Consider the following 14,293-nt stretch of genomic DNA (forward strand, 5'->3'; position numbering starts at 1 on the left):
CTACTATATATACTGCGCACAACAACTAAAATGCACCACAAGTATGGATGGATAGTATACTTGACGACACAGAGGTAGGTAGAGCAGTGGCCTACTGTACCGTACTGCTATATATTATATACTGGTGGTCAGCAAAATTATGCACTGTCCTCCTACTATATATACTGCGCACAACAACTAAAATGCACCACAGGTATGGATGGATAGTATACTTGACGACACAGAGGTAGGTAGAGCAGTGGACTACTGTACCGTACTGATATAATACTGGTGGTCACTGGTCAGCAAAATTCTGCACTGTCCTCCTACTATATACTACAAAAACAGATATGGAGCGTTTTTCAGGCAGAGAACGTATAATACTGGTGGTCACTGGTCAGCAAAACTCTGCACTGTCCTCCTACTATATAATACTGGTGGTCCCCAGTCCCCACAATAAAGCACACCGAGCACAGATATTTGCAGCACACTGAGCACAGATATGGAGCGTTTTTCAGGCAGAGAACGTAGATATTTTCAGCACACTGAGCACAGATATTTGCAAGCACACTGAGCACAGATATTTGCAGCACACTGAGCACAGATATTTGCAGCACACTGAACACAACTGAGAGAACGCTGCACGTCCTCTCCCTATCATCTCCAATGCACGAGTGAAAATGGCGGCGACGCGCGGCTCCTTATATAGAATACGAATCTCGCGAGAATCCGACAGCGGGATGGTGACGTTCGGGCGCGCTCGGGTTAACCGAGCAAGGCGGGAGGATCCGAGTCTGCCTCGGAACCGTGTAAAATGGGTGAAGTTCGGGGGGGTTCGTATTCTGAGGAACCGAACCCGCTCATCACTAATATATATATATACATATATACAAACAAATATAAAACCACAGCACTCGCCACCCCAGAAGCGGGGCGCAGTGTCTGCACTCACCACTCATAGGGTGGGGTGCATGTAGCCCATGGCCACCTACTTCTTAAATATATACAGACAGAAAATTCAGCACTCACCATAGCAAGCTCACTTATCCTCACAACATCAATAAATAAATGATGGGGGTTTAGTTGTGTCAGCTGCTCCTTAGTAATTTATCAGCCAGTGTCAGGTGACTAGTGTACCTTTAAAAGCCATAAGGTATGTGGCAGGTGCACATTAAACCTAGTGGGCATATTTGCAGTTATATTATGTGTGATACAGTTGCCAGGTTTTAATTTTTAAGACTCTGTGATAGTGTAGGACCTGCATGAAGGTGGGGTACCTTGGCGAGCGGTATGCAGGCTTCCGTGCATTGGCCAATTCACTAACTAAACCACCATCATTTATTTATTGATGTTGTGAGGATAAGTGAGCTTGCTATGGTTAGTGCTGAATTTTCTATTTGTGTATATTTGTGCGGTTTCAAAATCATTTTCAATAGATGATTGAGCATATAGAAAGTGGTCCGATGGCAGCAGGGGCGGATCCAGTACAAAATGAAGGGGGGCACCATGATAGGGGAACGGTAATAGTTATATTTACATGCACCTAAGGCACGCGTGCTCCCTGTTAAGAGGAGTGGTATCACAGGGGGCGTGGCCTCACAGAATACGCCATCAGGTAATGATTGGCTGTAGGAGCGCATCCTGGTCTATTGCCAATGGTAAGATTACAGGGAAAAGCTATATACTGTACACAGCCTGGTTTAAAGAGCATTGAAAAAGTACTTGTGACAGGACGGTCCCGTACGAAAGCACTCGACGCTTTCGCGTCCCGTTGGCTGCGCACAGAATGGAAGGTCAAGTCACACGAGGCCTGACCACATAGGGGATTCCCGCTTACCGTCAGTAACCGCCTGTTACTGACTCCACCCACTGCGTTGTGGGCGGGTTTTGCTGCCACCACCAAACTCCTAACCTGCCGTGGCGTTTGGAACCACGGTTCTGCTCTGTATGTGCCGACGCACTGCTTTACCACAGCTGTGTGGTGCTGACGAATCCCCACTAGCCACTTGCTAGGCCTCTACCGGTAGCTGGCGGAAGGCGGAGCTTGGAGACGTTAGGTGCTTCCCTGGACAGCCGGAGGACGGGGCTAGGTTTGGCCTAACCCTGTTGGTCACAAGATGAAGCAGTCTTCTTGAGGCAATGATGTTTATTTGCTCAATGATAAATAACCTTTTAAAAGGCTCCTCCCTATTGCTAGGGGCAACAGCATACAATCAGATGTTTTCAGCAGAATAAGATGTTACAACACACACTCCTATGGGCCAACTGCCCTCCTTTTATCCCTCTCCAAGACCCCTTACCACAGGGGGTAAGCCCGCCCTGTGGTGCACAACCAATCAATGTTTACCCATGAGCTGTGCATGCCTTGGTCACATGCACAGCTAACATTGTTCCCTATGGACAGTGGGGAGTGGTCGGTCTCCTTTGACTCTCCCATCTTGGAGGATCAGGATACGCCCCGGTGCCATTCAGTCTGGCTGGGGGGTAGTTTTCCCTCCTAAATCTGACTTCCAGAAACCTGCCCGGGACCCAGCTCACTGCCTGCAGCCTGGATTTGGGCTCCACAGCTGGGCAGCCTGGCTCCCCGGTCCAGGTTTCTAGGCCACTACGGGTGATCTCCATGGAGCTCCAAGAAACCACTCAGCTTGTTTCATAGCTGAGCTGCTTCTCTCTCTCCCTGTGCCCCTTGGAAGTGTGAGGCTGGATGGGAAAGCATTCCGTTTTTTTGGGAAAAGGTCTGGGAGAATCCATCAGCCTGCACAGCCATGGATTCCCCCCTCCTGGGACACACAACCAAGTAAGTGCAATTTATCTTTAAATACATTACATTTAGATCACACTGTACATGTTATACATTTTTTACACAATGTCTGGTTTGTTAAACCCTGTGCCCAGTGCTGGCTCCCCTAGCCCTGCAGCCTGGCTGCTAGGGCTCTCTCAGTGCTGGAGGTATGGGGCTGGCTTCCCCCACCCTCCAGCCTGCCTGCCTGCCTGCCACTGGGGTCCAGGGAGCTGGCTCTCCCTGTCCCCCCAGTGTGGCACTAACTTTGTGGCCTCGCCGCACGCAGCGGCGCACCCCCCTGTACCGAAGCCCGGCGGCCCGGGACACTGGTCCCGGCCGCCGTGACTCTGGCTCTGTTGCAGCGCTGAGGTGCCGGGAGCGTAGCTCCCGGACCCCAGCGCTCATCATCCTGCTCACCCCCGCCGCTAGGGAGCCGGCTAGCCCGGTCCCCCATGAGCGGCGCCTGTGGTGGCCTCGCCGCGCAGGGGGCCGGCTAGCCCGGTCCCATGTATGCGGCGCTGGATCAGTGGTGTCTCGCCGCAGCGTCCGGCGGGGAGCCGGGCTGCGGCGCACCCCCCCTTGCCGGCCAGCAGCCCGGGACATTCATCCCGGCTGCTGCGGCTGGCCACCCGTGCTGGGCTGAGGCGCCGGGAGCAGAGCTCCCGGCCCCCAGCGGCGGCTCTCCCTTCTCCCCGGCGCGCACACTCCAGTGCGCCCGTGCTGCACCGACTGCTGCCGGGAGCGGAGCTCCCGGACTCCGGCGGTCAGCGGCTGCCCTCTCCCCCGGCGCGCACACTCTGCTGAGCGCGCCGGGGGCTGCGCTCACTGCCGTGGTCTCCGGAGAGGTCCGGGACCACGGCACAGTGAAATACAGTTCTTTTTACATATTTAATAAAACACGGCGCCTAGCGCCCATTACTTTTCAAATCTGGCGCCAAGCGCCCATTGTCTGTTAAAATGGCGCCGGGCACTAGGAGTTGACCCCTTCAGTGCCGCGGCGGCCATTTCCCGCATGGCTGGAGCCTCTCCGGCCACAGTACTCATTTAAAAACAAATGCATTTATTATTTATTTATTATACCAGTTATTTATATAGCGCACACATATTCCGCAGCGCTTTACAGTTGGCCATTCACATCAGTTCCTGCCCCAGTGGAGCTTACAGTCTATATTCCCTATCTCATATACATGCAGTCACATTCACGCTAGGGTTAATTTTCTTGGAAGCCAATTATAATACCTACCAGTATATTTTTGGATTGTGGAAGGAAACCGGAGTACCCGGAGAAAAACCCATGCAAGAACGGGGAGAATATACAAACTCCACACAGTTAGGGCCATGGTGGGAATCTAACCCTTGACCTCAGTGCTGTGAGGCAGTAATGCTAACCATTACACCGTCCATACTGCCGATCAGTGGTGCAAATAGAAATATTTTCTTAGTGGTACTGAGTTCCGAAAAATGGGTGTGGTCATGTGTTGTGGGGGGCGTGGCCACATGCCACCAGTGGGAGTGGCTACATGACAGCCCCATTTTTTTTTTTTTTTATCTGGAGGCAAGGCTAAAAATATATAGTAATGCCTCCAGTATAATAGAAATATATAGTGATACCTCCAGTATAATAGAAATATATAGTAATGCCCCCAATTTAATAACAATATATAGTAATGCCTCCATTATAACTAGAAAATACAGCCACTCTCGCACTCCCAGTAACCCTGACAAAGTGGGAGGAGCCGACATGCTGACAAGCACCATGGTCTTGTTGCTTTGTGGCACATTTTAATTGTGGTAATGGCAAAGTGTTTGGCAGGTGGTACTGCGTACCCGCTGCCAAATTCTTAAGGGTACTCCGTACCCGAGCGTACCCGCATACTTGCACCGCTGCTGCCGATGCATGTTTTATACAGTGATTATGTTGAATAAAATAAAGTCTATCCAATGTTATAAGGACCCTATGTTTAAAATGATTATTATTTTTATTATTATAATTATTATTATTGTTGTTATTATTATTATTATTATTATTATGATCTCTGACTTTGCAAACATTCATTTGTAACGCTATGCACCAACATTTGGGCAAATGCACCCAGTTTTGCAGACACATACATGAATATGCTGCCCATGGGATCTACTTGGGCACAAACTACGGATTAAGCAGGTGCAGGGCAGGAACAGGGTTCTGTGTCAGCCCCGCCCCTAAGCATGTCATGCCCAGGGGGCGGGGCCACCAGCTCTTGGATGTAAAGTGCTGTCCGGAGCTTCCTTTCATACACACAGGGTAACGAATGCACATCATAGGGGATTTCAGAATAATTTGCGCATGCAAAATAGCAAATAATCGCTCAACTGCGCAAACATCTGCATTTCGTTCAGTTAGCGGCCACCTCTGAATCGCCCAACCTTGTTTCATTACTATTGTCTGTTCTCAATTGTGTTCTCAAGTGCTGGGTGGGAGCATGCTGGCAATTAATATAAATGTTAATAAATAATAAAGGCTACACCCACCTATGTCCTAATCCTAACAATACTTTACTTAATGTTATTGCTTCCTAAAGGACAATCCATTCCCAGCTAACATATTTTTCCAGTAACCCCCTCTTCTGCAGCATGCACAGCTGAGGAGTTCCAGGATTCCTGTGGTACACTATATACTCACCCCTCACCCCCGCTTTAATATACGCTCATCCACACACAAGAGCTGAGACGTCTCGGTAAACTGATTCCATTGTCTAGCGGTTTCAAAATAATTTTCAATAGATGACTGAGGATATAGAAAGTGGTCCGATGGCAGCAGGGGCGGATCCAGAAGAAAATTAAAGGGGGGGGCACCATGATAGGGGAACGGTAATAGTTATATTTACATATTTACATGCACCTAAGGCACTCGTGCTCCGAGATAAGGGGTGTGGCATCACAGGGGGCGTGGCCTCACAGAATACGCCATCAGGTAATGATTGGCTGTAGGAGCGCATCCTGGTTTATTACCAATGTTTCACCCTAATGAAAAGGCTGATTGGGCCTTGAAATGTTGGTCACCTGTTCCATTAGTTATGGGAGCCTGGAAGGCACCCCAGCACAATATAAGTATTATAGTTTTTAGTTGGTGGTGGCAGGTGCAGCTTACCTTGTTTTGGGCACTGCACTGAGACTCAGACTGCAGGACACGAACTGCCCATCTTTGATTAGCAGAAGCAGCCAGCTGGATCTCCAACAAGCAGCATAAGACATATACAGGACAGCCCGGTCACAATCACACGGGCCGCCTTCTCAAAGCTGAGGCTGAGTTTGACTGCACCTAGCATGGTGGTAAAGGAAGTGGAGGAGGAAGCGCTGGGAAACTGTGCTGTGCAGTGAGGGCTAATGAAGCCTTCTGCGCCGTCATAAGTAACAGTCTTACTCGATGCTGGCATTTGAACCCCGCGCCTGGGCTGGACTCTGGCCGGCTGGCAGTGGGGGTGGTAGGTTGCAGTGTGAGCAGGGGGAGGCTGGAGCTGCAGCTCCAGCATCCCCATTGGTTACCACACGGACTTGCAGTTAGAGCAGTGGCGGGTCCTAGTGCCTGTCGGCTCTTTTATAAAATCTGACTGACGGAAATAGTAGTAGTGCTGCTGCTGTTCTCCTTTTGAAAAAAATAAGTCAGAAACGAAAGGGGGCCACGGGCCCGAGTGCCCCCCCAATGGATCCACCTATTTATATAATGTACAGTGGCGTACGCAGGGGTTTCTGAGTACCCAGAAACCCCTCTGACAGATGGTGAGCGTGGGCAATGTATTCGTAAGCCTCTCCCTTTGTGACACAATGCTGTGATTTGCTGGTCAATATGGAGGGGGCGGAGCCGATATGACATTCCACTAGAATCCTGTTATTTTGACCCTCTTCCTCTCACTACCTGTTACTCTCTCAGGGCCTGCTTCCCTCTTACCCCCTACATTTCTCACTCCCTGCTTCTGTCACGTTGCCCCTGCTCTAGAGCCGCACACACATGCTCCTTCTATCCAGCTTATTCTATCTGACTTTGTGTCTGGTATTGTTAATTTCCTATCTTTATTTTCTCCCTCACCAGACAATAGTCTCTTCTTTACATGGGCCGACTCTGACAGCCCCAAACACTCCCCTTATCTGGATCCCACATTCGTAATACAGAGGAGGAGGTGAGCGGCGGGGCAGACTGGGACAGAAGAGAGGGCCAGCCACCTGCACTGCGCCCTGCGGTAGGACTGATGACTCTACAGCTGCTAACAGCCACTAGTGCACTGGTGCCCGCTGTGTATTCGCCTGCTCCCACAGACAGGGCACTGCAGCTTTCCCCTAGCATATCAGCGGCTTCATCCCCTGCCTGATGGTGGCAGCCCCCAGTAGCACTACTGCGCAGAATTGGATATCCTGTGCAGAGCAAAGACCAAGGGTGAGGGGAGGGTGGGAGCAAGGAAAGCAGTGGGTCAGATGTATTAAGACTTGCAAAGTGATAAAGTGACCAGCTCCTAACTGTCATTTTCCAAACACAGCCTGTAACATGGCAGTTACGTGCTGATCGGCTGGTACTTTATCTCTCTCCGAGAATTAGTACATCCCCATTGTTTTGTTCATACATTTGTAAATCCAGTCATCAGGACACAGAGACATGTGAGTTCACTGCTGTGCTGTTTATTCCATCACCAACTCCAGACACACTGCACACTGGACCACCCACTTCCCAGCATCCCCCTGGTCCCAGGGACCATCACTGAAGATTCAGGCTTACACATGTTAGTAAGGGAGTGTCTACAAATATTAAGCATTCTAATACACTAACATCGAACCCATCTCCTCCCCTTCCTCTGTCTTCGAAGGATGATTGACCACACCTCCCAACATTTGAATATTCAAAAACGGGACTCACACACACGCGCATCCGAAAAGGGTGTGTGGTCTGTGTGAAAGAGGACGTGGCTTTGCGGCAGTGCAGCAGTAGCCAGCCACGCCCCCATTTCCCGTCACTATAGGGGCTTGGACAGCGCTCTGTGAGCGTTTATTCACTGCTAAGCAAAGCAGCGAATGACAGAAGCCTCCCAACTGCCTCCCCCCCCTTCCCCCACCGCGGGATACTACGGCCTGCGGGTGTGAAAGTCCCCAAAAAACGGCACTGTCGCACGAAAATTGGGACAGATGGGAGGTATGGATTGATAGTGCAGGGCAGTGCTGCTGACTGATCAGAGCATGTCCTGAGGGACCCAACAGTTTTCTTTTTGTGAGTCCCCATACTGAAGTGGCGGTACAGTATGTCATATCGCCACATACCGCCCCACTTTGAGCACTGTATAAATAAGTTGAAACCCCCCTGTAAAGATCCTGCGTTTGCCACTGACTGGTGTGTGTGTGTATCCAGATGTAGCCACGCTAAGCTTCGCCGCCAGGCATCTTTTTCACATCACTAAAGTGCCTGCGACTATACCGTGTGCGTATGCACACGTATGGTCATAGGCAGAGACTGACTGGGGGCCAAAATCGGCCCTGGTATGTGCATGCACGCGTCGCACATGCCAGGGGCGTGTGTGCCGTCAACAGGGGCGCACGGGCACTAAAGACGGGGGCGTGCAGCGAGTCAAGGGGGTGTGGACTCGTGGCACACCTCTATTTCCATAAAGATGGGGGGGCAGGGGCATGCAACACGCACACGGGGGCGTGCTGCTAGTCAGGGGGCATGGACTTGCGGCACGCTTCCATTTTTATGGAGATGGGAGGGAAGGCAGGGGAGCGGCCAGACCTGAGAGCCGGAGGCTGCGCTGCGCACGACCTTCACGTCTCTCTGTGTGACTGGCCCGCCAGCCCATCGGCTCGTCTGGCATTTGCTAGGAGTGCCAGATGGGCAGTCCAGGCCTGGCCATAGGAATGAATGGGCGGCGTGGCTCGATGCAGCATGCATGCCCCTGGCTACATCTTTATCATCTATACATCCTGCACTATACAGCACCATTTCCTCACAAAACCCCCAAATGGTGCACTCAATGGTTGATATATCAAAGGGTGAGAAGTCCTATATTGTACATATTTTACTAGTGATGAATGTAACAATCTTATTAGAACATTGGTTGTGGAACTTGCTGGAACTGTAGAGAAATACGTGGAAGGTGAGATGAGAAGGTATATTATGGGGAAACATATTTCACATTTCAGCTTTGCTCTGTGAGAATTCCAATGTAATCATGGACAAGAGGTGTGAGAAGCCATCCAAGTAGTCCTCTGGCAAAGGGTTAAAAAGCATTGTTTACCGTGACAATGAGAGGAGAGGTCCCACAGGTCAGAAAATATGCTCCACTAACCTTTTCTCTCTTCTTTTTGGAAATAATGGAATTTCCATTCATGTTTTTTTTTTAAATGCTGGTGATTTTCCCTTGGAACGATTTCAGGGGTGATTCATACAGGGCTGAGGGGGCTACAGGATGAACCTTTTCCAGTTACGCATGACATTCAAGCCATGTCAATTAAAAAAGCCACCTGGGAGGGAAACGATTGTCATGTTTAATGTATTTTCCAACACTAAATTCCTTGGCAGTAACACATCTGTAATCGGACACTGACAGAAGGGACCGTGGTTTGTGCTTTACCTAACCAGTAAATTGTATGTCATTTAAGTGAGTTTTTTCAGGTGTAAACCCTGATTCTTTTAATTTTTACACTGTGAAGTTTGTATCTAATATTGGACGATGGGTAGTTTTTTTTTAAAACTTCTAAAAATGAAATGAATAGTTAAAAATGAAAAGTGGTGGTGAAACCGTGGTGTGGCCATAGAAACCATTACATTTCTCTAACCTAGAAAATGATAAACAGAATCTGATTGGTTGCTATTGTTGAAAGAGGACTGCGCTAATGTGCTTAGTCCAGGCTTCCTGTTCTCCAAGAAGGCTTCATGCCCTATCCCAAGATGGCCACCGAGATCTCTTCTGAGAATGTGTGCAGGAGCCACCCTGTACTGTGCAGTGTGACTATGGTTGATGGAAGTCTCCTGCTTAGCTCCTATGAGAGACCTGGTTAGTACCTGCCTATGAAGCTGTTCAAATATCCCTGGACCACTATCTGTTTGTAGCATACACTCACCAGCTGGTGAGCTATATGACACCCTACTATGCTGAGGCTCTGCTTCAATTAGAGAACCAGCATGTAACAGTGAGTACGGCTGTATCTGCTATTAATCAATAAGCCAACAAAACTGGTTAAACAACTGGGCTGTGTATGAGACATTTGCTGGTGTGGACCTATATAACTGCAATATCAACACCTGCACACATACCATTTCCAACAGCTATGGGCAACACTGCCACTTTTAATTTTAAGAAACTTTAGTAACTGTAAGAACGGAATAACAGTAACTGAATGACAGTAGCGTATAGTGGATACTCGGCTTAAGACACAAATGGTTTAGTTTGAGTGAGATTATTGCTAGGCTGTACGCGCATTTCTTGCTAAACCATCCCAGCATTACAATGTCTGATGTTCAGTAATATCACATATCTCAATGCCTCTCTACGAGTGGTCTGAGTTTCCTCGAGTTCAGATCTATAGCAGTGGCGTGCGGTTAGGTCAGTGGCTGGTGAGGCACTACAGCCAGTGAATCCTGCCGATGACCCCTACCGCAGCTGAGCCAATGCCCGCTACTGCCTCTGAGCCGATGCCCGCTGCCACCGTCAATGGCTTACAAACTCGCCCACCATCAACTGACCCAGCCCTCCGCCACTAATTTGCATCTCAGTCTGATGCTGCAAATGCCTGCTGCCTGCCTGCTCATCATACCTGTGATATATTGTAAATTTTTATAGAGACAAAAATAAAAATGAGTGTTTGGGAGTGGGAGGAGGACATGAATGCAATTTTGTTGTCCAGGACTTCCATTAACCTAATGGAGAAGGGTCTGAATGGGTTAATAAAAAAAAAATGCGTGAGGTCCCCCCTCCTAAGTATAACCAGCCTCGGGCTCTTTGAGCCGGTCCTGGTTGTTTAAATACTGGGCAAAAAATTGGACAGGGGTTCCCCGTATTTAGACAACCAGCACCAGGCTCTTAGTATGGTCCTGGTTCCAAAAATACAGGGGACAAAAGATGTAGGGGTCCCCCGTATTTTTAAAACCAGCACCGGGCTCCACTAGCCAGGGACATAATGCCACAGCCGGGGGACACATTTATGTAGGTCCCTGCGGCCGCAGCATTACCCCCCCCCCCCCCCCCTTCCCACCTAGTCACCCCTGGCCGGGGTTTCCTGGAGGAGAGGGGAACCCTTAAATCAAGGGGTACCCCCCTCCAGGCACCCAAGGGCCAGGGGTGAAGCCCGAGGCTGTCCTAAGCACCCCTGGGCTGTGGGTGCAAGGCTGATAGCTATAAGTGTGTAAAGAAAAGATTATTGTTTTTTGTTGTGGAGCTACAAGGTCCAGCAAGCCTCCCCCGCTTGCTGGTACTTGGAGAACCTCAAGTACCAGCATGCATGGAAATAATAGGCCCGCTGGTACCTGTAGTTCTACAACAACAAAAAAAAACCAAATAAAAACACAACACACACACCGTGAAAGTAAAAATTTATTAAAACACACTTACTTATCTACATCCGACGGCGTTCACGTCCACTTGTCCATGTAGAATCCAATAGGGGTACCTGTAAAAATTAAAATTTTACTTACAAACTTCGTTCCTGAAGTCATCCACAGGAGGGGGAAAAGAGAGCGAGAGAGAGACCTGCTTATTATGAAAAAGAACAAAAAAACTGAAAATCCTTGGGCGCTTACAATTCAGGTCCTGCAATGTTTATTTATAACCAAGCTAGGACTGCCGCTCCACTATGAGGTCCCTGTAACCTCAAAAAATAAAGCAATAACTACAAAGGCTCAATGAAGCGCTGTCCAGATTAGTTAAAGATATAAACATACAACATTTAATAAACACACATTACATATAAAATTATAACAATCCACACGGCCAGTGTATAAAAAATTAATTAAAACAAGACTCCACTCCAAACTCAGTCTTTTTTGGAAATATGAAATTCATCAAAGGTGCATCTTGTTAATCATGATAGGTTCAATACATCATGCAGCTTGCAATGTCTCATGCACAATAGGTAATTTCCAGTGATAAGCAAAACTGGTTAGTATGTATATGTCTATTTCCAATTGCAACCAATGTATCAAGCAGAACTGGTTAGTATAAGCATTTAGTAACTGTTACTTTCCAATTAAAGCAATGTGGCAGGCAGGGCTGGTTAATATCATTGTTAGGCAACTCTTTCTAGTTATAACAGTGTATTAGAATATACTTTAACAGTCCAGCGTGGCCATGCTAACCAATTAGCTCCACTCCGCGTGTCTTCAGACCAGAAGATTCCTGCAGTGAAGGTGACGTCTCACCCTTTAGTCAGCAGAAGGCAATTGCAGCCCGGTCCTCACGCTCAAAGCAATTGTGGAAGCTTTCAGAGATTCCCAGCCGTGGGGCACGGGAGGACGGAGCCAGCGGAGAGGGGTGAGCTGACAGGGCCACCGCTGCTGTAGCCGGCCTCCCGGCTAAATGCAAAGGCAGTCACCTGCCGGCTCCCTCTCCCCGTCCCGCGCCCCCCGCTCTCCTACTGTCAGCAGTAGTGTGTGTGTGTATCGGGGATGGGGGGGGGGGGGGGGGTCTGAACGATGGTGCTGTTTACCTCAACGGATGGACTTGACATGCAGAGGCTCGGCTGTATGAGGCAGGGACGGGAGACGCTGCAGCGCTAAATCAGGTACAGCTTCCGGGTCTGGCTGGGGAATTGTCTGTCACCCGCCGCCGCTGCCTTATTTGCTACCTTCCTGGTCATGTGAGTCTGTAGGTACAGCCCCCACATTGAGGCATGCCTCAAACTCTGCTGTATTCAGTGCAGTATTATTAACGGCGGCATGGCCCCGCCCCCAGCAGCTCCAGGGAGTTTCTGACCGAGAGGGGAGGCATATCTATCGCTGCCTCACATCCCCTCTCCATGTTATACTCTAATGGAGAAAAGCAGGTGTGTATAATTTATAACACAGACTGTGTTATACTACTGTTAATGTAATATAGATAAGTGTGAAAATCTGTTCTTTTCAGTTAAGTATGACAGGTGAGGCTCTGCCTCCCCTGCCTACCCTGACTGCACGTCCCTGATCTATAGTTCTCCATTGCTGTCTTTTTGGGGCTATACACTCCAGATATCTTTCTCGCAAATGATTATACTGTATTTCCTCAGCTCTGTTACTCTCTCAACACATTTTACCACAGGAAGGACTTCATCACCCAACATGACCACACGTGTCTCATTATACCTACAATTGGATACGTCTCACATATAATATTATAATGCTGAAGAGCATTTCTGAGGATAAAAAGTGCCTGTACTGGTTAGTGTAATGAAATCTAAGGGGGAGATGTACTAACTAAGCAGTGAAAAGAGTGGAGAAGTGAGCCAGTGGAGAAGTTGCCCATGGCAACCAATCAGCTGCCCTGTATAATTTTATAGTATGCAAATTATAAATGTTACTTCAATGCTGATTGGTTGCCATGAGGAACTTCTCCACTGGCTCACTTCTCCTCTCTTATCACTGCTTCATACCATTTACACCTAAATATTGTTTGGTCAAGTTTATGGAGTATGGAAATATGATGACTATGATAATTATAATAATATAGGTTGTCTCTTTGTTATTAAGAACAGTGCAAATAATGGCCAGTTTACAATGAACCGATTTTAACAGAACAGTCATGATTAGCAGGCCATGAAAATAGCAGATTTTCACCACAAAGTGGACATTTTTGAACAGGTAGAGGTCTAGGGGTGATTCAGACCTGATTGCTGGGCTGCTAATTTTGCTGTCCTGCATTCAGATACTCTCTGCCCCCAGGGGGAGTATATATTCGCCGTGCAAGTGTGTGATCCTATGTGTATGCTGGGCTGCTAAAATCCAGTGTGTGCATTGTGTGCGCAGCCCAGGACTTAGTCCTACAGTGCTATCACATCAGGCTGATCGGGGCCGGAGCTGACGTCAGACACCCTCCCTGAAAACGCTTGGGCCCGCCTGCATTTTGCCGGACACTCCCAATAAACGCTCAGTTACCACCCACAAACGGCCTTTTCCTGTCAATTACCTTGCAAACGCCCGCGCGATTGGATTTTTGCACCATCCCGTCAGGGCCGTCTTTTCGTATGGGCTCAATGGGCTCTTGCCCAAGGGCCCCAGGAGTATAAGGGCCCTAGGCTGATAGCTGAGGGTCCCCTCTTTCCAGGGGTACCAGATTTTTGAAAATCGGCCTTGGGGAACCGGAGATATCCAACGTGAAAGCAGTGGTCCCCATCCGAGCCTGTTAATTGCTCTTCCCAGCCAGATATCTCAGGTTCTGTCTAACATACAGTTTTTCTGAGGATATAATCCAAAAGCTGAGACTCTCCCCTTTTGCTGGACACTGTCAGCTTGTCTCTACTGTGCCCAGAACCAGAGATATCAGCCTTCCAGCAGCTGGTCCCTGCTCCAGCTCCACACGCCTGGTATACAGTTTTATATATTCATTG

At 48.7% G+C, this 14,293-nt stretch overlaps 1 protein-coding gene and 1 long non-coding RNA gene across 5 annotated transcripts in view; one reads left to right on the forward strand and one right to left on the reverse strand.

The window, feature by feature from the left end:
• LOC134998670 (uncharacterized) overlaps positions 1–12,631 on the reverse strand; it is a 209,516-nt gene extending 196,885 nt beyond the window's left edge. The window contains exons 1-2 of the long non-coding RNA XR_010200844.1: positions 12,422–12,631; positions 11,329–11,386 (exon numbers count right to left, since the gene is read on the reverse strand). This is a non-coding gene — a long non-coding RNA (uncharacterized LOC134998670). The remainder of the gene's footprint in view (positions 1–11,328; positions 11,387–12,421) is intronic.
• PRSS23 (serine protease 23) overlaps positions 1–14,293 on the forward strand; it is a 75,193-nt gene that overhangs the window by 44,117 nt on the left and 16,783 nt on the right. Inside the window, exon 1 of one of the 4 annotated variants that reach the window (XM_063951379.1) lies at positions 6,905–6,978. The exons of 1 other annotated variant lie outside the window; for it this stretch is intronic. The gene's annotated coding sequence lies outside the window, so the exon portion shown is untranslated. Of the gene's footprint in view, positions 1–6,904; positions 6,979–12,424; positions 12,497–12,658; positions 12,758–14,293 lie in introns of those variants that run through there. 2 more of the 4 variants (XM_063951378.1, XM_063951377.1) reach the window with 2 other exon arrangements.

The sequence above is a fragment of the Pseudophryne corroboree genome, chromosome 2 (assembly GCF_028390025.1).
Source record: "Pseudophryne corroboree isolate aPseCor3 chromosome 2, aPseCor3.hap2, whole genome shotgun sequence".
NCBI classification, from domain to species: domain Eukaryota; kingdom Metazoa; phylum Chordata; class Amphibia; order Anura; family Myobatrachidae; genus Pseudophryne; species Pseudophryne corroboree.